Here is a 26,682-nt window from a genome sequence, read left to right on the forward strand (position 1 = left end):
TTGGGGGCCGGAAGCAGGAAAGCTAGCGGAGAGGGGCGTTTCTGAGCCGCGCAGGCCCGGAAACAGGGTGAGACTAACTCAGCAATGCAGCCAGTGACCCCTGACGAGCGGAATGGAACCTTCCTCCCTTCCCTTCACGCGCCGCTGACCCGAGCAGTGTGGGAGCGGCACGTGCTTTCAGTTGAGAGTCCGTCCAAGCAGCAGCGGCTATTGCAAGGGGTGGCTGCGGGAGGATGATGCGCAGCCGTTGTAGCTGTAGGTGGTGCTTTGAGGTGACCGTGTGCCCTCGCCTGCCAAACAGGCGCAAGGGGGACCTGCCCCTGATTGTCTTCCTCCGGCACTAGTCCCTGCTGCTACTACCTCCCTGGTTTTGCTGTATAGCAGGTACGGTCAGCTGGTTCTTCGCCATTTCCTGCGTAAGGGGAATTCATAGCATCAGAGAACAAAATATTGTATTAGTAGAGCCCTACAGTGGATACAAAATGTGTATCTGCATCTGATCCGTGATCAGCAAACGTCACTGGATATAAAGTGGAAATCTGCAGATTTGCAAGGCTTTAAATATAAGGAGCGATCTTGCACTGGTGGGAGCAGAGGAAGGTGTGCAGGGAGATGTACTACAAATGATCAGGTATAGGGCTTCCAGCTGCTGTGATGCATTCAGGATTACTTGATTATTTTAAAAGAATCGGGGAGGTTAACAGACTGTAAAGATTTGTATAAAAAGGCACAGCCCCTTGTCAGTAGTGGATGCTCTGTATATATGTCAACTCTATAGATTTGTGAATTAATGTATGCTGAGATGTTTGTATCTTAATAATGCATTTTTCTATGGAAAAGTCTTTGCCATGGGATTCATAAATTTTATGCAAGTCCCAAAACGAATACACAACAAAAATCCAATAGAGGAGAAAGTAGCAAATGATTTGGGATTGTTTTTTTAAAACAAATAGTTTTCTAAAATCTCAAGTTTGAAGTTACAGAATAAATGTTTCATCTGTAATATTAATAACTTACTGAAGTAAAAAATAAGCTGCTTTGTATAAGGCATTTAGGTATAAATTTTTTACTTTCAAAACTTCTGTTGTCTTCCAAGAGGCTATGATTTCACCCTTGAATTTTATATACCCTAATGCAATTTAGATTATAATCTGACCCTAGGTCCTCTTGTTGTAACTTCTGAGAAAAGGCAACAATAATAATTGAAATATAAATATACCATAGCATAGTATGCATCAATCTCTAGTTGGGAAAATGTAAATAGGCACTTTATGTATATCTTGCTTAGTATTACTGAAGATTTAGGATAAATTATCTTCTTCTGGAGAAGAGTGCTGATATACCAGCTTTGCAGATCATAGAACTGCTTTATTTATGTTTCTCTTATAGACTTGTGTACTTGCACTTTCTGAAAATGAATGAATTTAAATATAAATTCCAGTACATTCCTTCCACAAACCTACATTTATCTGAGGAGATCACAACATCCTGATTTTATGCCTCTGGGACAGAAGGCTTTGAAACCCAAATTGCCAGCCTGGTGGAAATGTTTTTGGTTGAAGTATACAGGTGCAAACTTTGTAAGTTCACAAGCAGTATCAAGAATAGAATCAGAACTCCTATGACTAACATTCATAAACAGGGTAGAATTTGCCACATTTCTTAGTGCCTTGAAATGGGCCCAGATCAAGATGAAGATGACTCATACAGCATAGGGGATGAAATCAGCCAAGAAAACAAAGAAAATGAAGAAAACCTTGCAAAGATGTCATTTCTGTTGCCCATGTACCAGATGCTTCATAACATAAGCCCTGAATGCTGTGATGTGAGCCTGGGGAGTTACCGTGATAATCCTAATGGCTCTCATTCTTGTAAGGTAAACACACTGTTTGAAGAAGAAGCAGGTCAGTTTCAGCTTGAGGAGCCCTGCTTTGTGGTGCCTAATCACCTCTCATATTCCACAGACCCCAATGAATCTAAAAAAAGCAAAGATGAGGAGGAAGCCCAATTTGAACATCTCATGTGACTTGGCCTGTGTTGCATTTCCAGCATTAAAACTCAAACCTTAAAGGTAGAAGTGAAAACAACTAAAGTTGAAGTCAAACAAGAAAATAGTAAAAGTAAGAAGAAGGTCAAACCTGAAAACAGTGGCTTAGCTCAGCCTTTGAAAGGTATTTGCACTTTAAAACCAAGTGCTGAAAGAATACAACACTGCAACATATGTGACCAAGAACTGAAGTCAAAAGGTGCTTATAAAATCCACGTTAAATGTCATGATGGGGATGAGGGCTTCAAATGTGTTTATTGCAGTTGCTGCATGACTGAATGGAACTTAATGAAAAATAATTTAAAAACACACAAGCCGGTAAAAGAGAGCTACCAGTGTCTGATTTGCAAGAGAGTTTTTATGTTGCCAAGTTCATGGAAAATGCATAGGAACAACCATCATGGAAAACGTAATCTCTTTCTATGCACAAAGTGTTCATCTCTTTATGAAACTGAGCAAGTGAGAAATCTGCGTATATCTTTCCATTATGGTATCTTGTTTAAATGTCTGCAATGTGATTTTATTGGTAAGTCTCAAACATTTATTTTTCTCATACTTTCACCCTCATTGTAAACCCATCTGTAAGCATAATGTATATTGAGAGTTACAAAGATGTACTTTAAGAGTTTCAGCATGTAGTACAGTGGTTCTCAACTCTGGTCCACCGCTTGTTCAGGGAAAGGCCCTGGCGGGCTGAGCCAGTTTGTTTACCTGCCGCATCCACAGGTTCGGCTGATCGCAGTTCCCACTGGCCGCGGTTTGCCGCTCCAGGCCAATGGGGGCTGCTGGAAGCGGTGCGGGCCAAGGGATATGCTGGCCCCCTTCCTGCAGCCCCCATTGGCCTGGAGTGGCTAATCGCGGCCAGTAGGAGCCGCGATCAGCTGAACCTGCAGACGCGGCAGGTAAACAAACCGGCCTGGTGCACCGGGGCTTTCCCTGAACAAGCAGTGCACCAGAGTTGATAACCACTGATGTAGTATGATACAATCTGTGATGAGCTATAACAAATAATCTTAGTGTTACTGGGAAATTTGTTACAGGCAGGAACAATACAAATCTGTGTGTTGAATAAGCTTTTGTAAATGTACCTTTTTATGAAAATGTTACTCTGCTCTACAGAATTACATCTCATTTTAAACTATAATCTGTGGATTCTAAATATTTGTTTTTATTTAAAAAAAAAAAAGTTGGACTTTTTTTAACTTCTCCTGGACTATTAGGACTTGAAAGTCATGTCACATGTAATGGGAAAAGTAACTTTACGTGGATTTACTCTGTCTGTAGTTTAATAACACTTTGCTATTTTTATCTTTAAACCGCTATATTCCCACTATAAACATTAACTAATACTTACTTGGCTGTGATGTAACTGTTACCTACATTTTATGAATAGGGAAACAAAATGTATAGCTGAAAACAAGGAAGATTGTTGAACATGGTTAAATGTATAGTTTTAGAAGAATTAGTGATATTTTCTGTATTTACTTCTATTTGTTTCCTCTGACGCTGATACATTTCAATGATCTATGGCTTTTTGACACAGACGGAGAGTGGAACGAGGTCTACAAGCATCTCTGCACCCACAACTACAGTTCCAGACCACATCCGTGCACCGAATGTGAAAGATGGTTCTTCCAAATGTAGGTAGCTCTTTAATTTATATGCTTTACTAGGTGTTTGTCTCTTTTTCTAGCTTCTTGGTTATTAAAATACAGCAAACTATTTCATAAATATTTGTTAAAATCAATAATTTGTTGGGTTTTTAATGCTGTATCCTATTACTGTAAATAGTGATGTTCACGGAATGGTACAGCCCTACATGTGAATATTTAGTATAAAAGGGTTAAGGAGTGGGAGTGTTAAAAGAAAAAAACAGGTTTTTAAAAATAATGTGGTGGGATTTGCTGTGTTCGGGAAACACTATATCCTGCTGCTGCTATCCGAGGGATAGAGAGCTCTATAGTGGCTCCCTATCACAGAGACATGGGGTGGGGAAAAGGTAACTTGGGTTCTGAATACAAAGGATCTTATGCTGTTATGGGAAAGAGAGGTGAAAACTGGGATTGAAATTTGGGGTGGGCAAAAAGACTGGTATTGGGTGGGTGAACAGACTGGCACTGGGAACCAGAGGGGCCAGGGGATGGAGGGGAGAGAACTGGGGGAACATATCTGACACGGGGAAACTTGTGGGGAGAACTGGGACTGGCAGAGTAGAAAGTCTGGGACAAGAACTGAGTGGGGACAAGAACTGGGAGCCAGTGGTGATGGGACACATGGGCAGAGGAGGGCAACTGGTGGCCAGGGTGAGGGGAGAGACAGATCAGATATGGGCTGTGGGGGACGCTGTGGCTTGCTGGACAAGGTGCCTGAGGGTGGGAGTGGGTTGGGTGAGGGGAGACTGGAACAGGGATTCTGGAGGGATGAGACTAGCTTGGCAGGGATTCTGGCATTTTTCTAACTTCTTTCTCTTTTTTGAGCGCTTAACTTTGCAACCTTAATCTTTGAATGCAACATTTGTGCGTGATATATTAAGGAGATTTGGGGGAAATGGCAAGATTAGTAACTTTTAAAGAAAACTGACAAAAATCCATCAACTTTAGCAATATGTGCTGAATGCCATTAGCAACCAAGCTATAAGAGGCATTCAGCACGTTGTTAATTAAAAGCTCACAAATTTCTCCTTAGGTCCTGGGACATTCAGACCCTCTTGGGTCGCCGGCTTCAGCTCCATCATGACACCTTGTTGGTGATGTCATATTGACCACCGCACCCCACTGAAGCATGGAGCTGGCATATATTGTGGGTGGAGGGTCAAGTAAGTGCCTTTTTATTTTTAACATTATCTTGAATAATTTTTTAATATTTTATCCCAAAAGGGATAAAATATTTTAAAGTCTTTGCAAAACTGTGTAATATAACTAAAAATGGGCATTTTTCTGCCCCGTCTACTATAGTGGTTGGCTGAGTAATCCAGCCTTTGTGATACTGACACTACAATGCTTGCTGGGGCATCACACTAGAGAATTGGCAATCCAGGTGAGGCTGGATGGCATTGGCTGAAGTGGGGGAGAAAAAGACACACACTTTTTTCCCCCTAGGTAACAATGTGCTGAATGACAGGTTTCAGAGTAACAGCCATGTTAGTCTGTATTCGCAAAAAGAAAAGGAGTACTTGTGGCACCTTAGAGACTAACCAATTTATTTGAGCATAAGCTTTCGTGAGCTACAGCTCACTTCATGTGCTGAATGCCTCTCTTCTTTACCAAGCTGTTGCAGGGCATTTAGCACATATTGCTAAAGTTGATGGAATTTCACAGGTCCCCTCCTAACACTGTTGTTTTGTCTTGGGATTGGTTATATTAATCACTAATATTTTCATGTAATAGCTAATATCTCATTTTCTGTTTTTCTTCGCTTCCTACGCTTTCAAGATTTTTGTTGTTGCTAAAATAATGAGCTCATTCAAGCGTGATAAACCACAAACAAACTCTCAGTGAATACGAGGTGAACAACTAAAATATGCTTATACCAGGTGTCAAATAAAATAGTTCTCTATGAAGTTATACTATACTTGCCACAAATGAAAGTATTCTTACTCAAATTTATTTGCTTCTGTTTTCACACTAACATGCAAACATCAGCTTCCCCTTCCCTCCCAAAAGGCCCTTGCCAGATCTTTTTAAACATATGATATGACAGTGCAAACAAAATAAGCTTATCTATGTTGGTCCTGGGATATTAGAGACCAAGTGGGTGAGGTAATATCGTTTATTGGACCAACTTCTGTTAGTGAAAGAGACAAGCTTTTGAGCTTCACAGAACTGCTCTTCAGGACTGGGAAAGATAGTATCACAGCTAAATACAAGGTGGGAACAGATTGTTTAGCATCAGTTGTTAACACACTTTCTGAGGAGCCATTCAAGGTGAAGTGGCCCATTAACACCTCTTCAGTTATAGGACAAAAAATATGCTAAGCAATCTGTTCCGCCTTGTATTTAGCTATGACAATCTGAGGGTATGTCTACACTGCAACATAAACTCGTGCTTGAGCCTGGGCTCAAGCCTAACCCTCTTCCACCTACACTGAAAGTGTGCTAACCCAGGGCTCAGACCCAGGGTCCCAACCCTGCAGGGCTGGAGGGGCCGAGCTTGAGTCAAGCCAGCACCAAGGGGCCAAACACTTTTGCTTTGCAGTGAAGGTGCAGCCTAAGTACTTTTCCCAGATCTGAAGAAGAGTTCTGTGTAGCTTGAAAGCTACTCTCTCTCACCAACAAAAGTTGGTCCAATAAAAGATATTACCTCACCCACTTTGTCTCTCTAAGATTATTTTACTCCTTCGAAGCTTGACAAAATATACTGCCTATATAACTCTTCACATACTATTGTGCCTATGCTTATTTTCAAAGACAATATCTTTTATTAATGCAAAAATGTGCCTATGACCTGGTTTGATCTTGATGCCAGTTTTGCGTGAGAGAGTTATTTTCACAAGCTTTGCATGATGGTTCAGATTTCAAATGCCGTAGTAACAGTTTAGTGTTTTTTGGCAATAATACATAAGAAGTGTCTGTATTTGAACAACATGATAAAACAATAAAAGTTTAAGGGTAAAATGATAAGGCTAAATTCATTCCTACTGTAATTAATTTAATTAACCTCAGTAGAATTACACCAACAATAAATGTTGCCTGTCATGCTTATCTGTATATATTATTTTATCATTCAAGGTTAAACTGAAGACGTATCTAATGCTATATATTGAAGGAAAGCTGAACACATTTCCATAAAAATATTTATTTAAAAAATGTCATGAATTATCATGAATCCATTGGGTTCCAAGATTGCAGCTGCAGTTTCAAAGTGTACGTAAAAGGCTCTCATCCTAAAGAGTTTTGCCCTCCACCCTTGACTCTCTTTTTCCTGCGTTTCAACTAGTTGAATTCAAGAAGACACTGTCTCTGGAAAGAAGGGTTATACTTTGTATCTTTTTATAGCCTCCCCCTATTTAAAGTGGTAATGTTTTTCTGACTGATTATCACAGTATTTTAAAAACAAAAAAATCCACACACTTTTAAAGACGAGGTCACCACATGAGTGGTATTGAAGTCCCTTAGCTCAATGGCAAGTCAAAAGTAGTCATCTAACTGTATATTATTGGTATATTGCACAGCAGAAAAAGAAAACTGGTTTAGATTAAAAACAAAGGTTGACTTTTCAATAACTATAAAAAATTAGTACCAGAAAAGCAGAACCAGAAAGCAAAGTCCTGGTTCCTAAAACATGCTATTTTATTTGTAAGGGCTTGTCTACACTGGCAATTTACAGCGCTGCAACTTTCTTGCTTGGGGTGTGAAAAAATACCCCCCCCCTTCCCCCTGAGCGCAGCAAGTTTCAGCGCCGTAAAGCGCCAGTGTAGACCGTGCACCAGCGCTGGGAGCCACGCTCCTTTTGGAGGTGTTCTTAAAAAAACACTGGGAGAGCTCTCTCCCAGCGCTACACCACAACCACACAAGCCACGTTAAAGCGCTGCTGCGGCAGTGCTTTAACGTTGCCTGTGTAGACTAGCCCTAATACTCCACAAGTACTCATTGTGGGTTCCTAATTGTCTTCTGCAGCACTAACTGTTCCCAGATAGTAACAATTGTTGGACCTGGTTTATCCTTCGGTCTTCACCTTAAGAATGGTACTATACTGGTATATTATGAAAGTATTACTGGAACGATGCTGGTTCTGGTGGGACCCAACTGAGAGTGCCAATTCAGGACAAATTGCTTAAAGCAGGGCAGTTACAGCCCGAGTTCTCTGTGCACACCAAGGCAAACCAAACCAGCCAAACAGAGAAGACTTTGGTTTTACCCCACTGGCTAACCACAAGTCACACAATCAATTCCCTTAAACACTCCAGTTTCCCAGTATCACCACCAATGCCACTCGTTATGGGGACAAATGGTTATGAAAACCAATACCCTTGTAAAAGAAAAAAGGTTTTCTCGATCCCAAAGGACCAAGCCCCAGACCCAGGTCAATATACAAATTAGATCTTACTCACAAATCACGCTGTTGCCAGTCCTTTAGAATCTAAAATGTAAAGGTTTATTCATAAAAGGAAAAAGATATAGATGAGAGCTAGAATTGGTTACATGGAATCAATTACATACACTAATGGCAAAGTTCTTGGTTCAGGCTTGTAGCAGTGATAGAATAAACTGCAGGTTCAAATCAAGTCTCTGGAGTACATCCACAGCTGGGATGGGTCATCAGTCCTTTGTTTGGAGCTTCCATTTGTAGCAAGTTCCTCCAGAGGTATGAAGCAGGACTGAAGACAAGATGGAGATGAGGCATCAGCCTTTTATAGGTTTCAGAGCAGCAGCCGTGTTAGTCTGTATTCGCAAAAAGAAAAGGAGTACTTTTCTCCTTTTCTTCTTTTGTAGTCTTTTCCAGGTATAAGATCAAAGAGGTGTTCTTACTGTGGAAAATTACAGCAAAATGGAGTTTGGAGTCACTTGAGCAAGTCCCTGCATACTTTGCTGAGTCACAAGGTGTATCTGCCTTCTCTGGATGAGTCATTTGTATAGCTGATGGTCCTTAATGGGCCATCAAGCAGGCTAGGCAGAGCTGACACCAACTTGTCTGGGGTGTTACCCAGATGCATAGTATAAGTTTGAAATACAGACAGTATAGAATCAGTATTCATAACTTTAACTACAAAAATGATACACACATATAGAGAGCATAATCATAACCAGCAAACCATAACCTCTCCATAGACCCCCCCCCACTTATACGACAACCTTTATACAATATTTGCTGCAAATATATAAAAGTGGTCGCAATAGTGATCTATACAGTTATAGATTGTCAATAACGTCACAACTACTTACAAGAATGCTAACCTCACCTTGCAGAGTGTGAGTAAAAATTATATATAAATACTGTACTGTAAGACATTTGCTTATCCATATTTTTGCAATATTTAAAAAAAACATAAGCAGTTACTAGATTAATATAATTTCAAGGAAACAAGTTAAATATAACTTTGTCCTGTGTCTAAGTACTAAATGTTTGAACATCTTGGAGTCTGTGTGTGTGTATGTGTGTTTATTTATATATATATATATATATATATATATATATATATATATATATATATATACACATATTTTTTTAATTTCATGTATATAGCATGGATCGTGATATGTTAACAAGTCACTTGCTCACCCATGAAACTATTTCTAAAATACAATTACATCTTCACCTACCTTTTTGAGAATGTTTTATCCCAAACTAATAAGATGTTTTCCGCCACTGAAGATAATAAAGTTTATTTTGATTGACTTGCACTTTTTTTGGTAGGCGGAGGGAATTCTTAAGTCTAATTCTGGCTTGGGTTTGCTAATTTGCTTATTTGTATTTCTTTACTGTCCACCCAGAGCTGAGCTGAAAGAGCATATGGCAAAACACAAAACTCCCAAACCCTTCCTATGTTCATTATGTGGCCAAGCATTTAAATATACACATCAAATGAGCAGGCATCAGAAACATGTCCATCAAAGACAGAAAGTGAAAGAGATGAAGAAAATAAAGAGAACTGAGAATAGTCTTGTGCGCTCCGATACAAAAAGAACAAACTAGAATAAAAAAGAACTCAAATGAATTTATGTGCAGCATCTGCAACAGGTAAGGCCTATGCTACGATTAGGTTCAAACTCTGTTTTATGCTTGCAAGTAGTCCTATAGACTTCCATTTTAGGACTATTATTCAAGTACTGTTATTCGCCATGGGCAATATTTTCAGAGAGAGGGGCCCACAGTTAATCTAAAATAGGCACTCTCTTGGCATGGCTTTGTATACAAATAGGTCTGTAGTTGGGCTACTCACATGAACAAGCTGCGGGGTTGGTGGGGACTGTTACCACGCATGCATGATTTTCTTATGGAGTTTTTCTTTTACATTTTATCAATACTTTGTTATATACTGTAGATTTTATAGTTGAGACCTTTTAAAAATATTAACTGAATGTGGGTGAGACTTACTGTGTTTGTGTGTCTATCATTATGGACCTCATTTTCAGAAAGAGACCTGATGTCTGCAAAAATGTATGGTTACATGTGTTACAATCTAATAATGTTAGATTAAATGTTACATGCTGGGTGAAACCTTGTTAAGAACTGAGTTTTAAAAAAAAAAACTCCATGAGGTCGATGAATCTGAATGCACCCTTCAATTAGCATAACATAAATACTCCCACCCTTCCCCCCCAACCTAAAACAAAAGGGTTTTGTGAACCTGCCCATGGGTTTTAGACTGGGTGGGCAGAGGGGCTTTTGCTGACTTTTTTTGGGTGGGGAGAGTGAGAAAGGAGAATAGAAACTGAGAGGCAAAAGGCAGGCAAGCCAGCCAAGCAACTGTCTGCGAGTATGAGATATGACCCTGGAAAAAGCTAGAGAGTTTTTGCGGTCTGGTGTTGGCTAAAGAGGCTTGGGGCTGTAAACTAAGAAACGATTTTTTGGTTACTGAATTCCTGAATACTGTTTTCTGTGAGAACCTTTGTATTTTCCAGAAGGGGGCAGCAAAGGGTTAGTATTGTTTTGTTCTTCCTTACAAATACTGTTTTTATTTAATGCTTTACTCATTATGTAAATTTAAATACAGAAAACACATAACAATCACAAAGCTCCAGTTTACATATATGGAAATTCAGAGTTAAGGATGTACCTCTGTGCTTTTTTTTCATTTATGCCTTTGTATTTCAGTGTGCTTGTAACAGTGATTTCCCCCCCCTCCTCCCCCCAGTACAGTATGTCTGATACAAAACCAGGGCGACTTAGTGTGCGATCTGCTAGTGTGGTGTTCATTCAAACCCTGGCTTGCCATGCAGTAAGTCTCCATGCGGACAAATCCTTAAACAGCTTATGGAAATTTACCAAATCATTAATTTGGAGTATAAATATTGTTCAGTGATCACATTTGCAGTTGCTAATTGATATCTAATATGATAAGTTTAAGTGCCCTAGAGAGATTACTTTCCTATGCATGTCATGTAGAATTTGAAAAAAAGCTAGGTGCTAGATTTCAGTGAAACATCTGGCATTAACTGAGTACTAACAGATAATTTCTTTTTCTGTGACTTGAAATAATGTTAGTTAAATTTAAATATTTCATTGGTTTTGTTTTAAATTGGTTTTTCCTGATTATGTTAAAAGAAGAGACGTGATCTGATTCTGCTAAAAGGAGCATATTTATATTTTACTCAAGAAACCTACTTTTTCAGAACAGCCTGTGAATTTTTACCACATCACAACCAGTGATTTTGATATTAATGTATATTTTTATTTTTAAAAAGTTCTTTTTAAGGAGAAATATTCATACTTGGAACTTCTGCAACCCGTATGGTAGAGAAGCTGGATTTAAAGTCACAGGATTGCATTTAAAGGTACCTGGAACCAATCCTGCTCTTGTTGAAACTAATGGGAACAAGATCAGGCCAAATGTCAAGTCAACTTTGACCAAAATATAATAGCTTTTTTTTTTTTTTTTTTACACCAAAAAAAGTCTTCATAAAGCCTAAGATTAAATGAAATGGTTCTTATTTTTTTTTTTAATTCTAGTGGAAACATTTTTTAAACTAATATTCTTTTATTTAAACTAATAATTTAATATAAAATTAATATTTTAAACTAATATAATGTTAGCCACCCAGTTATTGCCGTATCATGCAAATATATTTCATAAAAGTGAACCTGATGAGAAACTAACCAGCAACACAAATTAATCTGTCTAGTCCATTCCATTGATCAATCTGAGAGAAATTCAACAAGTAAACATCACAAATATTAAAAAGTAAATTAGACTTTAAATTGCTTTGATTATTAAAACTGAACAAGTGTTTGTTTTTAGCATAAATAAGGACCTTTCCTACTTGTGAACTTATGTAATTATTGTACACACAGTCCATGACAGTCTGGTGAATTTTAAGCTGTTTTGTGCTTAGAGGGCTAAGAGTGAAAAAGCAGAAGAAAATAACTTAATTCACTAGAATGCAATCCTTGCTTATTTGGAAAACGTTGTCTTAAAAAAAAAAATGTTACTTCCTCCAAGTATGAACCAGTATGATCTCCCTTCCTCCATGTTGCCTGCTTATTTTTCTCTGTGATCCTAGACTCCCCAGTGAGCCCTCAGGAGCTGGTTGGTTGGAGATCAGCTGGGAGGTGGCAGTCTTTAAGTTGCAGCTGAGGTCACTTAGCAGGTAGCCATTGCAGAGCTGAGAGAGGTGCTATAACTTAATTCCCCATGCTGAGCTTTAGCGGCTAGCTCTTATGTAAAGAAGAGGGCGGCAGGGTTACCTGCCAACAGGGTATTGAATGGGGGCACCAGCTCTCTAGGGTGGAATGTTCTTTTGTTAGGTATGACGTGTATTATGTTTCATCTTACGCTGACCCTTTAAAAACGTGTCTCTTACGGTGATCATGCAGAAATGTTATGGATCCTGAGATTTTTTTGAGCAAGGCAACCTATGTTGCTATGAAAAGAAACATGGGAATCTTATATTAAATACACAGGACTCTTTTTTTTTTTTTTTTTTTTTTTTTTAAAGGTGTCTGAAATATCCCTATGGTGTATTGTTTATTTTCCTCTTAAGGGTGAAAATGAGTTTTCCCAGCTGTAATTACATGTAATCTCAGTATTTTTCTCTCCTTATACTTATAGTCATAAATAATCTCCTCCTAGCATTATATTTAAAAAAAATCCAGAGATCAATATCTATGGATCTTTTGGTCATTCTACGCCACAAACACTAAGATGAGACCACAAGGTTATTGGAGTCTTCATGTGTCCCCTTAAACCATTTACAACTGTTAGAACCATGCATACAAACTATTTGTTTTAACTACAGTTCAAACCAAAAGAATCTGCATGGCTGATAGGTTTACTTCTCTTCAAGTCGATTGAGTGATGGAACTGGGTTGCTCCACTAAATCATTGTGAAATAGGGATCTCTTAAATACATAAAAATAATGCTTTGATTGTGATTGCAGTGAGCAGAAGCAGTGACAAAGAATTTTTTCCTAATCAGTGAATGAGAGTACTTATAACTTTGAATTACAGTATGTGCATGGCTATTGGATTCCAAAAGACATTATGGAAATTAGACAGCATCTGTGTTTTTGAGCTGTGTATTTATTTTGTAGCTCTTAAAAAAAAAAAAATCGAATTCTAGATCTGTGAAAATCTACTATTTGCAGTGAGGCTTTACAGTTGAAAGGTTATAAATATTTAGGGGAAGGAAAAAAATTGATGTAACGAATATTATTTAGAATGGTACAGCTTGCCTTTTGTAGATGGCTGACATGTTGAAATCTACTGTTTAAATCCAATTATTTCTTCTCAAGCTTTTGAGTTTACTGAAATCATTCTTTTATTCAAGATTGCATATCTTCTGTGAACAGCAAGGTTTTTAACAATTTGCTTTTTTAACCGCTTTCACTTCCCTTATGGAAATGATGGGCTTATATCCTCTAAATGATGCAAGCTTTATTTCTTCAGTGCAAGGAAGTGTTAAATTATACACGTCTGAAAGTTCAGTCCATTTTTTCCATCTTTTTATTTTGAACTTTGATACAGCCAAACATCCTTTGAAAAGTTAATTATAAATTAAGAGGTTATGCAGTTGATGGATTTCCACTCCATACGGCTAAATGCAGTGCCTTGCATAATACATCTGATGAAGTGAGCTGTAGCTCACGAAAGCTTATGCTCAAATAAATTGGTTAGTCTCTAAGGTGCCACAAGTACTCCTTTTCTTTTTATAAATAAAGAGTTAACTAAACTGGAATATTTTTATTAATCTTCTTTTTGGTTTTTTTGCATGGTTGGCATCTCAGAGATAAGGTAAACTTCTGTATGTATCAGAGAGGTAGCCGTGTTAGTCTGGATCTGTAAAAGCGGCAAAGAATCCTGTGGCACCTTATAGACTAACAGACATATTGGAGCTTAAGCTTTCGTGGGTGAATACCCACTTCATCCGACAAAGTGGGTATTCACCCACAGAAGCTTATGCTCCAATATGTCTGTTAGTCTATAAGGTGCCACAGGACTCTTTGCTGCTGTATGTAGTAAATTTCAGAAATCAGTGAAAGTACTACAATATCAGACTTTTAAAATGTAATAGGAAATATATATGTTATAGCTTTATTTTCAATTTATTGGGTGTAAGCAAAATACTCAATGGGTACTAGTAATGTGTGACTTTAGTGCATGTATTCTGGGGTTAGCATTTACCTTAACAGTTAACGTACAGGAATGTATCAGAATGAAAATGTTTTTTTCTATAATAGTGTTGATCAAGAAACTGGAAAATGTGGAGGGCCAAATTTTGAACTCTCTGAAATCAATTGGGAAGACGGCCATTGACTTCTATGGGACCAGGATTTAAACCAAATCTTTTTTTGCTTATATTTTTTCTAATACAACTATAATGGAGATATATATTACTAATTAAAAATAAGCTGACTGCATTATAGCCTTGATCCTGCACTTCTTGTTTACCCACAGTTCTCACTAATGTTGCTGGGAGTTGGGGAGTTTTAGGTGCTGAAAACATATAGATAGGCAGTTTGTGGGCATGAAGATGGCTCTAGAAGAAGTGCCAGACCCTGAATTCACATGAACAGCAATAGAACTTATGAGATCTATATTATTGTTCAAACGTTTACATCTATGTTTAATAGTAAAAAACTGTCTTTTCTTTTTAAGAGGTATAAACCCATATATCATTCAGAGGTGTACTTTTCAATGTAAATAATTGCAATGTACAAGAGTGGAAAAAGTGGGTCAGGTAGCTGGGAAGGTAGAATCTACCTTTGATACTCACACCAATGGTTTTTAGAAGATCAGATTGGATCTCTACACTTTGCTGCCCTACACTGTCAATTGATGCCAGTAAATTACCTATGCCTAGATTATGCATATTTGGTCCATTCTGTGCATTAATATTTTAAAGTTAATACAATATTAAATATATTTAACTACTGTGAGGACTGAAATAAATCTCTGTTCTTTCATTCTCCCTCCCCGATTATATTAATCTATACCCATTAAACTAACAGCTATAAATATCAGCCATAAAAGTCATTAAAGGGCTACAATGACACAATTGGTTGCTATAACTGAGAAATGTCATCCTTCTGGAACGTTTATCCAGGAAAAAGAGAAGATGATGATTTTCAGCTGTGACAAGGCTTGTTTCCTCTCTGGCAGGAAGTGTTCTTCAAAACTGGCTCTACAGAGACACATGGGAATACATGTGAGTACAAAACTAAGCTAAAGGCCTCATTGATACAGCATATGCGCATCCATACTGGTAAACTCTGTGTGTGCATTATGTTCTCACTTACAATAAACTGTAATTTTTTTGTTAAAGTGGTGATTGCTTTGTAGTAGGAGAATTTGGATCTCTCTCTTTGTTCCTTAGCAAATATTTACAGTGGTTCTAATGAAAGAAGGTTTTTACCCACTAGTTACTCTGGCTATGATATTGAGTTTATGTCCCTGATTCAGGAAAGCATCCCAGTTACTCAAGTATTTAGACTTTCTAAATAAATAAGTAAATAGATAAAGTGTTATACATTTACAAATCCTTGCCATGTAAATATTAAATACAATGCAATAATCATTACAACAGTGAGTTCTGTTTAGAGACATTCTACAAAAATATAGTTATCAGATCTGTCTATTTAACAGGGTGTTACTATATTACAGAGAGTGCATCATTATGCTTATGACATGTCATGTTTAGTGATTTTTGTTGAGTGAAATTTCTGATTACATATATTTAACAGACCAGGCATGTCTATAACATGTTAATATTCAAAAAAATTGGACAAGCTGAGGGTTTTTTTTTTTTTAAATTATTTTGGGGTGGGTGGGTGACTGTACTTTTGTCTGAGTACTGAATAAATGGTAACCAAATATCTAAGTATCCAAGTGTTTTGACTTTAAGCATATGTTTATCTTCTATGGGACTTAAGCATATCTTTAAAGTTTGGATGTGGGTGACTGCTTTCCTGCATAGGGATGTCCTTATGAACGTTCTTCCATGCATTTCTGATTGAGATCTATATTCCTGTTCACAGCCATGTTTTAGACTTAATAGTTCCTGGAGGTACTTTTGGCTCCTTTCCCTCACCTCTAGAGACTTAGGCCTGGTGTAAACTTAAACGTTAGGTTGACATAGCTATGCCACTCGGGGGTGTGAAAAATTCACACTCCCTAGCGCTGTAGCTATATCAACCTAATGCCAAGAGCAGATGCAGCTAAGGTGCCATTTCCAAAAAGGTACTGAAATATCTCTATTTAATTTTTGTACTTGTGTACTTAGAGGACCTTTTTTAAGTTTTGTTTTTTGTTTTGTTTTTTTAAACCACACAGAAAGTAAACTGAATTTGCCTGAGATAAAAGTAATGATGTTCTGACTAAAAGAATGAGGAGTACTTGTGGCACCTTAGAGATTAACAAATTTATTTGGGCATAAGCTTTCATGGGCTAAGGCCCACTTCATCAGATGGATGCAGTGGAAAATACAGTAGGAAGATATATACACACAGAGAACATGAAAAAATGGATGTTGCCTTACCAACTCTAACGAGATTAATCAGTTAAGGTGGGCTGTTATCAGCAGGAGGAAAAAAAACTTCTGTAGTGATAATCAGGATGGCCCATTTCAAACAGTTGACAAGAAGGTATGAGTAACAGTAGGGGAAAAATTAGCACGGGCAAATAGTTTTTACTTTGTGTAATGACCCATCCACTCCCAGTCTTTATTCAAGCCTAATTTAATGGTATCCAGTTTGCAAATTAATTCCAGTTCTGCAGTTTCTCGTTGGAGTCCGTTTTTGAAGGTTTTTTTATTGAAGAATTGCGACTTTTAGGTCTGTAATTGAATGACTAGGGAGGTTGAAGTGTTCTCCGACTGGTTTATTAATGTTATAATTCTTTATGTCTGATTTGTGTCCATTTATTCTTTTGCGTAGAGACTGTCCGGTTTGGCCAATGTACGTGGCAGAGGGGCATTGCTGGCACATGATGTCATATATCACATTGATAGATGTGCAGTGAACGAGCCTCTGATGGTGTGGCTGATGTGATTCCGTCCTATAATGGTGTCCCTTGAATAGATATGTGGACAGAGTTGGCAACAGACTTTGTTGCAAGGATAGGTTCCTGGGTTAGTGTTTTTGTTGTGTGATGTGTGGTTGCTGGTGAGTATGCTGAGTGAGTAATGTTTTGAGTCAGTTTCTTTTCTTCAGTTTTGTGGTATGTTAATGTCTTCACTGGAAGGCTCAGTATCCCTTTTTCACAGATACTCTTGGGTTCTTTTCACTTTGTTTTAAGAAATTTAGGTACATGGAATTTACATTGTCATGGTTATATTAAGTTCCTAATCCTGACAAAAGACACTGTATTAGAAATCCTGAGTTTGGGACTCTTGGATATTTTCCATATGCTAGGCATTTAACTCTGTGAATATGATTTTTTTTTTTTTTTAAACTGAGCATGTTAAGAGGTTAGGAAATAGAGATTTGAATTGTACAAGTAGAATAAAACATGTGCTGTGTTAAAGGAATGGCATTCCTAAGTCTGCTACATTATATGTATGGTGGGTGGGTGACAGGCAGGCAGAGTGGGAGAGCTAATTAGCAGCTTGTGACAATATTTACAAAAGTCAGTGCATGGAAAATTTTTGTGTCAGACCTGGCAATGTAGCGGAGAAGTAATATCCACTTCTCTCCACCTTGTGCAATAAGTAAAATTTCAGGGGATTTTTAAAAACAAAAATGTGCTTTCAGTGGTTTGTCAGGAATACAACACTCTGACACTTGACTGACATGAGTTTTTTTTTTTTTTTTTTTAATGCAGTTTTGGGGCTCCATATTCTATGGTGGTGGATCCCTGGCATACATGTGGGTACTTGGAGTAGATAGATCTCGGATATGCCAGATACACAAGTAGTCACATCACTTTAAAACATTCTAAATAACCCCTCCCCCCCTGACTGCCCCACCCTCTGACCGCCCCAACCTATCCACACCCCTACCCCAAACTCCCCTGCCCTCTATCCAGTCCCCCTTACCATGCTCCCTGGAGCACCGATGGCTGACGGCGCTACAGCTGTGACAGCCAGAGCACCAGGAGAGGCAGCTGCGCCACCCGGCTGGAGCCAGCCACACCACCACGCCACACAAAGCACCGGGTCAGGCCAGGTTCTGCAGCTGCGCTGCCCAGCTAGAGCTCACAGCCCCGCCACCCAGCGCATTGTGCTGGCGGCGCAGTGAGCTGAGGCTGCGAGGGAGGGGCTGGGTGCTAGCCTCCCGGGCAAGGAGAGGGGCCAGGCAGGACTGTCCTTCGGGCCGGATGTGGCCCGTGGGCTGTAGTTTGCCCACCTCTGGTGTAAGGTATAATTGCAGCATGATCCCTCTTGCAGGTTCTCTTCGCCTCCCCGTGAGCATCAATTATTCTGGGGAGGGGGGAATCTGCGGCAGACATTAATTCTGTACTTGTGCAGTGGTGTAGAATTCCCCCCGCCCCTCCGAGTATTAGGTGTCTAACTGTAAGGCCTGGCCTACACTAGAAAATTAAGTTGGCTTAACTATGTCGCTCAGGGATGTGAAAAGTCCGCACCCCAAGCAACAGCAATTAAACTGACCTGACCCCCTGAGTAGACAGCGGTAAGTCGACAGGTGTAGTCTTCCATCAACTTAGTTACCGCCTTTTGTGGAGGTGATTACTTATGCCGATGCGGGAACCCTTCCCGTCAGCATAGGTAGTGTCTATGTTGAAGTGCTGTAGCATTTCAAGTGTAGACGAAGCCTGAGTATGATTTTGAAAATTTTGGCCTTAACCTCTTTGAGATTCAGTTTTCCCCTGGGGATTAAAGATTCTATATACTGAGTCCAAAATGATGTTCATTTTTTAAAATTATTGTTAAGACAATACAGAACAAAATCTACTTTATAATGAACCGTTACCAAAAGTACATGTAAAGCACTGGAGATGGAAGCGTCCTGCATGTTTGCATTTGTAATGGTTCCAGTAGAGAATCGGGGAGACACTGGTTAAAAATCATATATTTGAGGGGAAATACTACCTTACCTGTGTTGATGTTGTTAATAAGTTAACTTATTTCATTTTTAACAAGCTAATAGATTTTTTAAGTTTTCACCATTAACTTGAATTGTCTGGTTTTTTTTGCATTTGGGTTTGAACCCATGAAAATAGACTTATCAGTTTAGTTTTTCTTTATCGTGTATTTCACTTTCATGTTCTCCTCTATTAGATAAATGTTGTAAAATATGCAGGTAAACGTTCAGATCAAAGCATGTGTGCAGATGGGCATGCATGCACAATTTCCATGCGCACCAAAAGGCGGAAGCCCTTAATGTCCTCTGCTTTTTAAGCATTATTTTTTTGTGCTCTTGCTAAAAGGTGTCCATGCTTTTACAAAAAAAATAATTAATACCCTGGCTTCACTGCTAATACTGTTTCCTGTTGCTTTTTGAGAACTTCTGTTCTCCCTCCTCTTCAATTTGCAAGAAACTGTGTTTTTAACTAGTGTTAACCTAGTGACTTAAAGCAGGCTGAGAGTTAGTGTTCTGTATTCATGGGGCTGATGCAGGAAAAGGGGCAAAGATAAGTCTTTTTAGGAGAAAAGTAAACTGATCTTCAATTTGGAAATGGAGTTAGTCAATTTACCTGAAACCACGTTCAGCTGTGATGATTTAAGGTTAAAGGTGTCTTACCAATAAGTGATCTATCTAGAACTAGAATTGTCCTTTTGTGCAAGAACATACTTTTTATTTCAGATTTTATTTAGTGCAACAGCTTTCATATAGATGTTCAAGTCAAGTGTGTTAGATTAAAAGTTGTAACCATTCAATACCTGAAGGAAGGGCTTTGTGCAAGTCCATGTGGGAACTAAGGCATTTCTCGCCGTGGATGCAGCCTGCAAGTATATGACCATTTTGTAATTGGCCACATGGGCAAAGAGGAGAGTCACGAAGGGCCCACTTTAAGTCTTTTGCAGTACATCTCATAACTCTACAACTGAAGTGATTGAGTTTTAGCGATTGAGTTCAAACCAGGGGGCTGAATTATTAGATTTGTCACAACATAGGCACTGGCTACATTTGAAGCTTGTTCTTGCTGATGCAGCTACATTACCGTCACATATCCCATAAGTAACCTGCTTCGGCAGTGGAAACCTAAGCTGCTACTAGCAGGCCAAACCTTCCACGTCCTGGCTAGCATAGACTCTCAAGTGATCTTATTTCAGATGGGAATATGTAAAAGACAAGCCAGTGGGTCTGAGGATATTTTTTTTAATGTTCTGGTGATTTCCTTTGAATTCTCCCTCCTCTCAGCCCCCATTCCTCATTTATGTGAACATGTCTGCTGCTTTCCATATTTTGATAGGTGAGAAGCCTTTCAAATGTGAAATCTGCTCTTATGCCTCAATTGATGCAAGCTCCCTGCGCAGACATTTCAGGACTCACACAAGTGAGAGGCCCTACAAATGCGAAATGTGCTCGTACAGTTGGTAAGTGTAAATAGTCCCCCTTGCTTGGGCAGATTTTTCACAGTATAACTATGCGGTTTTTTTTTTAAATAAGAATGTTTCCTACATACTTCCATCCATCAACAAAAGAAGCCAGATATTTAAATTCACTCCTATAGACGGAGTCATTCGATACAAAGAGCTAATGAATAGTTTAGTTTTTCTAAGTGGATGTTTCTAACTCCTTTATCTCTGCTTCCACTTAATTTCTATTGATATTGTACAGGCTATGAGGGAGGATATATGGAATTGGAAAATGATGAATCTAAAAATATCTGAGGGGAAATTGAGATATCTGTGCCATGCCTGGGGCACTGGGATTATGACAGAAGAACACGTTTCTATACGTTCATTTAATGAATGGGAGTCTCTTCCCACTGTTACATGAGCTTCACTAGGTCTTTTCCTCATACTGATTTCTTCTGCCAGTTTGCTTGTAGTGCCCATCCCCCACAACTTGGAAAACTGTCACGTTACTTAAGGCATTTCCCATTGTGAGGTCATACACCTGTCTTTTGTTCGTTTGACAGCACTGGCACAGTACTGTACATTGTATCAAGAATAGAAGCAATAGGTAACTTTGGTAAAGCTCAAATATATTTTGAAGTATGTTACGGAGCATTTAGTAATGTGTAAGTAATGCAAAAGGATAACTTAAATATTTTACATTCTTATGTCTTTGAACATTGTACTGTATGTTAAGTGCAAACATCCAGAGGGAAATGGTATTTAACTGCAAAGGTTTAAACTGAGAGAGCTGAGATAAGTTTTGTCTGCCGAACCCATTTGTTGGTTGGTTTGGTTGGAAGGACTATTATATAACCGTCAATAGTAAATAATTTAGCACTGGATGCGATTATGCTTGCAAAATTGAAGTGTTACTTCCAAGTTTCCTTCAGTGTCAAAGTTCAAACATGGAAACACATCCATCAAATAAGAGGTAAAATAACAAAAATACCGAGTTTAGAGTAAACTCCCTGACCTACATTATGAGCCTTGCAGTAACTGAACACAGGAATAACAACAACAAAGTCTCTTCCTACTCTTCATGACAGCTGCACTGAAATTAAGAACTCTTAACATTGTCCAGCTTCGGTGACAAAAAATGAATTAAATTCAAGAATTGGAGCAAATAATTCACTACCAAATTTGGACAAAAACAGGACACATTCATTAGCAGATGACTGCCTTCTTGGAAGTTTATAAGAATGATGTTTGTTCTACTGTATAAGTTAGAGAGCAGGAAGGAGTCAGCAAATAAATATTCCTATTACATAACAGACACCACAGAACTGCAGAGCAGAACGCTGCTAATCTGCAGTTCACTAAACTACACACTCAATAATCTGCACAAAAAATTGTCAGATTCTCCTCCTGTCAAGTAAGATTTAACAGTAGGGCACTGTAGTGAATTCTCATATTATGAAAATCTTTTTACAAAACATGCTGCAGTATTTTTCTAGTGTATATTGTGCTTTATTTTAAATCATTGACAAAATAAGTACAGCTTTGTGCCATGTTGGCCTTGATTCTAATCAGATTTACTAATTTACAGAATTCACTAGTTCCCTGCACTAGTACAAATTGCAAGGTTGGTTGGTTGGTTTGTTATAAGGCCCTAATCCTGGCCTTATGTACATCCTTAACTTTAGGCATGGGAGTAGTTCCATTGAAGTCAATGGAACGGTCATATCTTCAAAGTTGAGCATGCATGTACATGTGTGCAGGATCAGAGCTTAAATATAATGCACGAATAAGGATGATAGTTCAAAATTGTGGCTGAGTTGCACACAAGCCATGGAAAAAATCACGTAAAAGAAATTGTGGATTTATTATTTGTGCTAATAAGGTCTATTATTATTTTTCCATGATTTCTGCTGTTGGCAGCCCAGGGCTGCCAACAGGGGATCCTGCTGTCAAAACTGTGGTGGAAGCCTAATATTGCAGGATCCACAATTTCCACAGTATTGTGAATTAAGTTGGGCCTTATGCATGAGTAACTAAATTCAGCAAGTGTGCTGTATCATGCTCTGAAAGTGCTATTTACTTAAAGAACGTTTCACAGGTGTATTTATTATACAACTTCATTATACCAATTACTTGCTTATCATCAGCGTAAGAGCTGAATAATGTTCTATATAGTATATATACTCCAAATAGCTGCATGTATGAATTTGTGAATATACAAATTCATACAAACTGTTGCAATATTTTCTTTAAATAATTTTTTTAATGCTCCACTATGTTTTACTTTAGACTACAACCCCCGCTACTTTAACTTATACCATCTTATACTGTCCTGTTGCTTTTTTTTTTTTCCTGCTGTGTAAATTGCTTCAATATAGAATTCATTAGGCTGTTGATCTCAGTGGGCCATATTCAAAGAGGAAGGGTAAAGTGATGTAAGGTACCCATAAGTAAACATGTGTAAGCAAGTCTAAGGCTATGTTGACACTTGGGGTGCAATGTACAGTTTGTGTAAATACGCCCGGGCTAGCTTTAATCGAGCTAGCACCCTGAAAATATCAACGAGGGCACAGCAGTGCAGGCTTCAGCGTGTGCAAGTACGTACCCAGGGGATCAGCTGTGCTTGTACAATCTGCGGTGATCCCTGTGCTGCTGTGCCATCGCTGCAGTTTTTTGCGAGGTTGCTAAATTAAAGCTAATGCAATTACATCTACACAAGCTTCAAATCACAGCTGCAGTATAGACGTATACCCTCAGATGGTATAATTGGAATAACAAAGGAACGAGAAGACTGTGCAAATTACACCAATTTAGCTACACCTCTGAGTTCTACCCAATACTCTAATTTTAATTTGAGACTAAAATAAAGTTTTGGGTTGGATTACCTGTAGCTAGTCACAAGAAAGTTTCATGATTTGAGCTGCCACATGTGAAGACTGTTTATGTGCCTTGGATTCAGCAGAGACACGAGCATCACCTTAGTCAAGTTAATAGGAAATGATGGGATGAAATCTGCAATGACATCTGTCCATCTAATAGGAAGAGTCCACTAAGTAGTGAATTTTAAAATGTGTCTCTCACACTTCTTTCTCTACCATCACAAATTTTTGTTTCTCCAACTTCTATATTTGGAAATTCAAGACCTGAAATGTTTCTGAACTGGACTGTTTTATGTAATCTGAAGAGTATGGCCCCCTCAGATCAACAGCCTAATGGATTCTATGCTGGTGCAATTTATATATCAGGAAAAAAAAGTACCTAACAGGACAGTATAAGATGTTATAAGTTAAAGTAGTGGGGGTTGTATTCTACAGTAAAACATATTGGAGCATTAAAGATTTTCTTTAAATAATTTTTTTATAATTTGTATCAATTTGTGTATACACAAATATGCAACGGAGCTCACCTTTTAGTGTAGAATACTGACAGTATTTGGCTCATGGCTTAAATTCTTATTTTGGAGGCCTGCTCTTTTGTCAATCCATAAATGATGAGAATGTGATTAAAAGTACAAAGTCAAAACACAGATGTTTTTCAATAAATTCATACTCTCGTCTTCAGCCTCTTACCTCTGTCTTGCCTCTCTTAGAATATAAACTCTCCAGGCAGAAACTGATTCTTGTTGTGTGTTTGTACAGTGCCTAGCACAAGGGGGCCCTAATCTTAGTTGGGACCTCTAGCCACTACTGTAATACTGTTTCTACTAGTAGTAGTTACAATTTTTTCCCAGTAAGCTCTAATAAGTTTCCATTACATTACAGAATCCAGAAGAAGAGCCTGGACCTCCATGTGTGACAACATCACACTGGTGAGGCATTTGGCTGTAGTTTTTGCTGCTATTCTTCCCCTGACAAGCAACTCCTCCGGAAGCACATAAGGAAATACCATCTCAGTTCAGAAATCTCATTAATCAGCGCCCAGCCCAGCCCAGCCCAGCCCATCCCTAGCCTCAAACCATTTCCAATGGAGCATTAGGTTCTTCGTGCTTAAATGTGTACCAGAGCAGCTAATCAAGCAGTAGGTCAGCCAGAAGAGAAGGAGAAATTGATCCAATGAGGACATTAAAAGGACTGGCAAATGTGACTCAACCCGAGGCTCAAAGAGTGGTCCTTGCAGGAGGCTTCATATACACTGTAGTATATGCTATAACTCTGGTTTTCCTGAGAGGAGCATGGCATGCTATGAGTAAAGAGTTTTGTTTTACGTGAAGACTGAGTATTTCAATCCTATTTTCTGACTATCTCATGCTGACTTGTCCTTCATTCGAAGTTAGTGAGTTTGACAGTTAAAGGGGGAATTTATTGAAATGCCAATTTAGGTGCATTGAATTCTGCAAGATCGGTTCTTGGATGTCATCTTGCTCATTTTAAATATAGGTACATATTTTTAAATAAGTAAATGAAAGTGAAATCTGTTGGCGCACTGGCTCTCAGAATTAGTTATATTAGAAAACATATCCCTGCTCCCTGGCTACTGTATAATTATATGAAAAATGTGTCTCATAAGAAACTAATCAATGGTAAAATAAAAATATAGACAACATATCCAATAAACTTGATTTTAAAAACTCAGTGGTTTTATATTGTCTGTACTTACTTTGGAGTGGCAACAAAAAATTACTAAGTTTTTTGGAGAGAATGAAAATCAGACCTTTAATAGCCCATGAACAGAAACTGTTTTGCTCCTGTTACTCCCTATTTCTTTGCCAGTAATGATTTTGTAGCATCTGTTAGTAGTAATAAATGTTACACCAGAAATATAACTCCAGCTACATAAAGATTCATACAGACACTTAATGTGGTAACTTTCTATTGGACCAACAAGTAAATTATAACACAAGTGTGCACACATTATTTTCTCCTTAACAAATACAATAGTAAAGAATAGGGAGGAGTTGCTAAATGCTATTCCATTTGTGAAGTGTTTATATAGCAGCTTGAATGAAGAATTTTATTCTCTGCAAAATCTACTAACATGAGCAATGTAGAGACTCCCATCCTTTTCAGGCAGAAAGGGTTTAGGATCTAAATTCTGACAAAAATGGTAAAATGAAGTTAAGGTTTAGAGAACATATTGGTAATTCATGGGACAAATAACTAGAAATTTCCTTTAAGATTATCAGAAAAACAATCCAGAAAATTGGAAGGTAAGGTTAAACCACAGCAGAGCACCATTTGAAAATACAGAAATGCACAGATAAGGTCACTTAAACAAACCTTGCCACCTTCTTTTCCAAATGCAAGGTGCACTTTGCCCTTTCTAACACAAATATAGCAGTGTTTTTTAAAAAACAAAACAAAAAACCTACCCTACACACACAATTCCTCCTCTGAGAAAAGGGTTAGAGAGAGAACAAACCATATGTTACAGATGTTAGTCACATTGCCTAATGCATTAGTGAAGGTGCTCGGCTATTACACTAAGAATCTATGTATAAGAAACTGCTTTAGCTCTGCTCCCATACTGATATCAATCTCTGTTTTTCCTTCTGTTTCTCTTGTATCTATATAGTAAGGTGATCTAGTTGAAGTAATGACATTTTCCTGAATATTTTTGTTCAGAAGGAGGAGATGGCTGTCCACTTTAGTACTAATCTCCTAGCAATTTATACATTTAGCAATAGCCTCATCAGTTCCAGAAAGGTTAGTGGCTCACAGTGAACAGGTTAAGGAAACTCTTAAACACTGACTAGTTCATCCTTTGAGTCTAGCACTGTCTTTCTGAGGGAAGATACACTTCTATATGAAGGGTAGCCAAAGTAGTTCTTCACCTGTGCTTGAGATTTTAGGGTGGTATTCACAAAGCTACTTAGGTGCCTAAGTTCCCTTTTTTATGGCGTGGGGGACTTAGGGATCCCCACTATGACCCACAAAACTCCCACTGACCCCTGTAGGTGCCTAAACTCACTCAACTCCTCAATTTTTCAAAGTAAAAGATCCCTAGGTGCTGACGGTTCTGCCTCTGGCCCTGCTGCCACCTCACTCTAGGCACTCAGACCTCTATCTCCTGCCTACGCCCCAAAGCAATTCATGAATTAGGTGAAGATAGGTGTTCAGT

General features: G+C 38.4%; 1 pseudogene; it reads left to right on the forward strand.

The window, feature by feature from the left end:
• Nucleotides 1-25,196, forward strand: LOC125632099 (uncharacterized; annotated as a pseudogene).
• Nucleotides 25,197-26,682: the final 1,486 nt, after the last annotated feature.

This window comes from Caretta caretta, chromosome 2 (assembly GCF_965140235.1).
Source record: "Caretta caretta isolate rCarCar2 chromosome 2, rCarCar1.hap1, whole genome shotgun sequence".
NCBI classification, from domain to species: Eukaryota; Metazoa; Chordata; order Testudines; family Cheloniidae; genus Caretta; species Caretta caretta.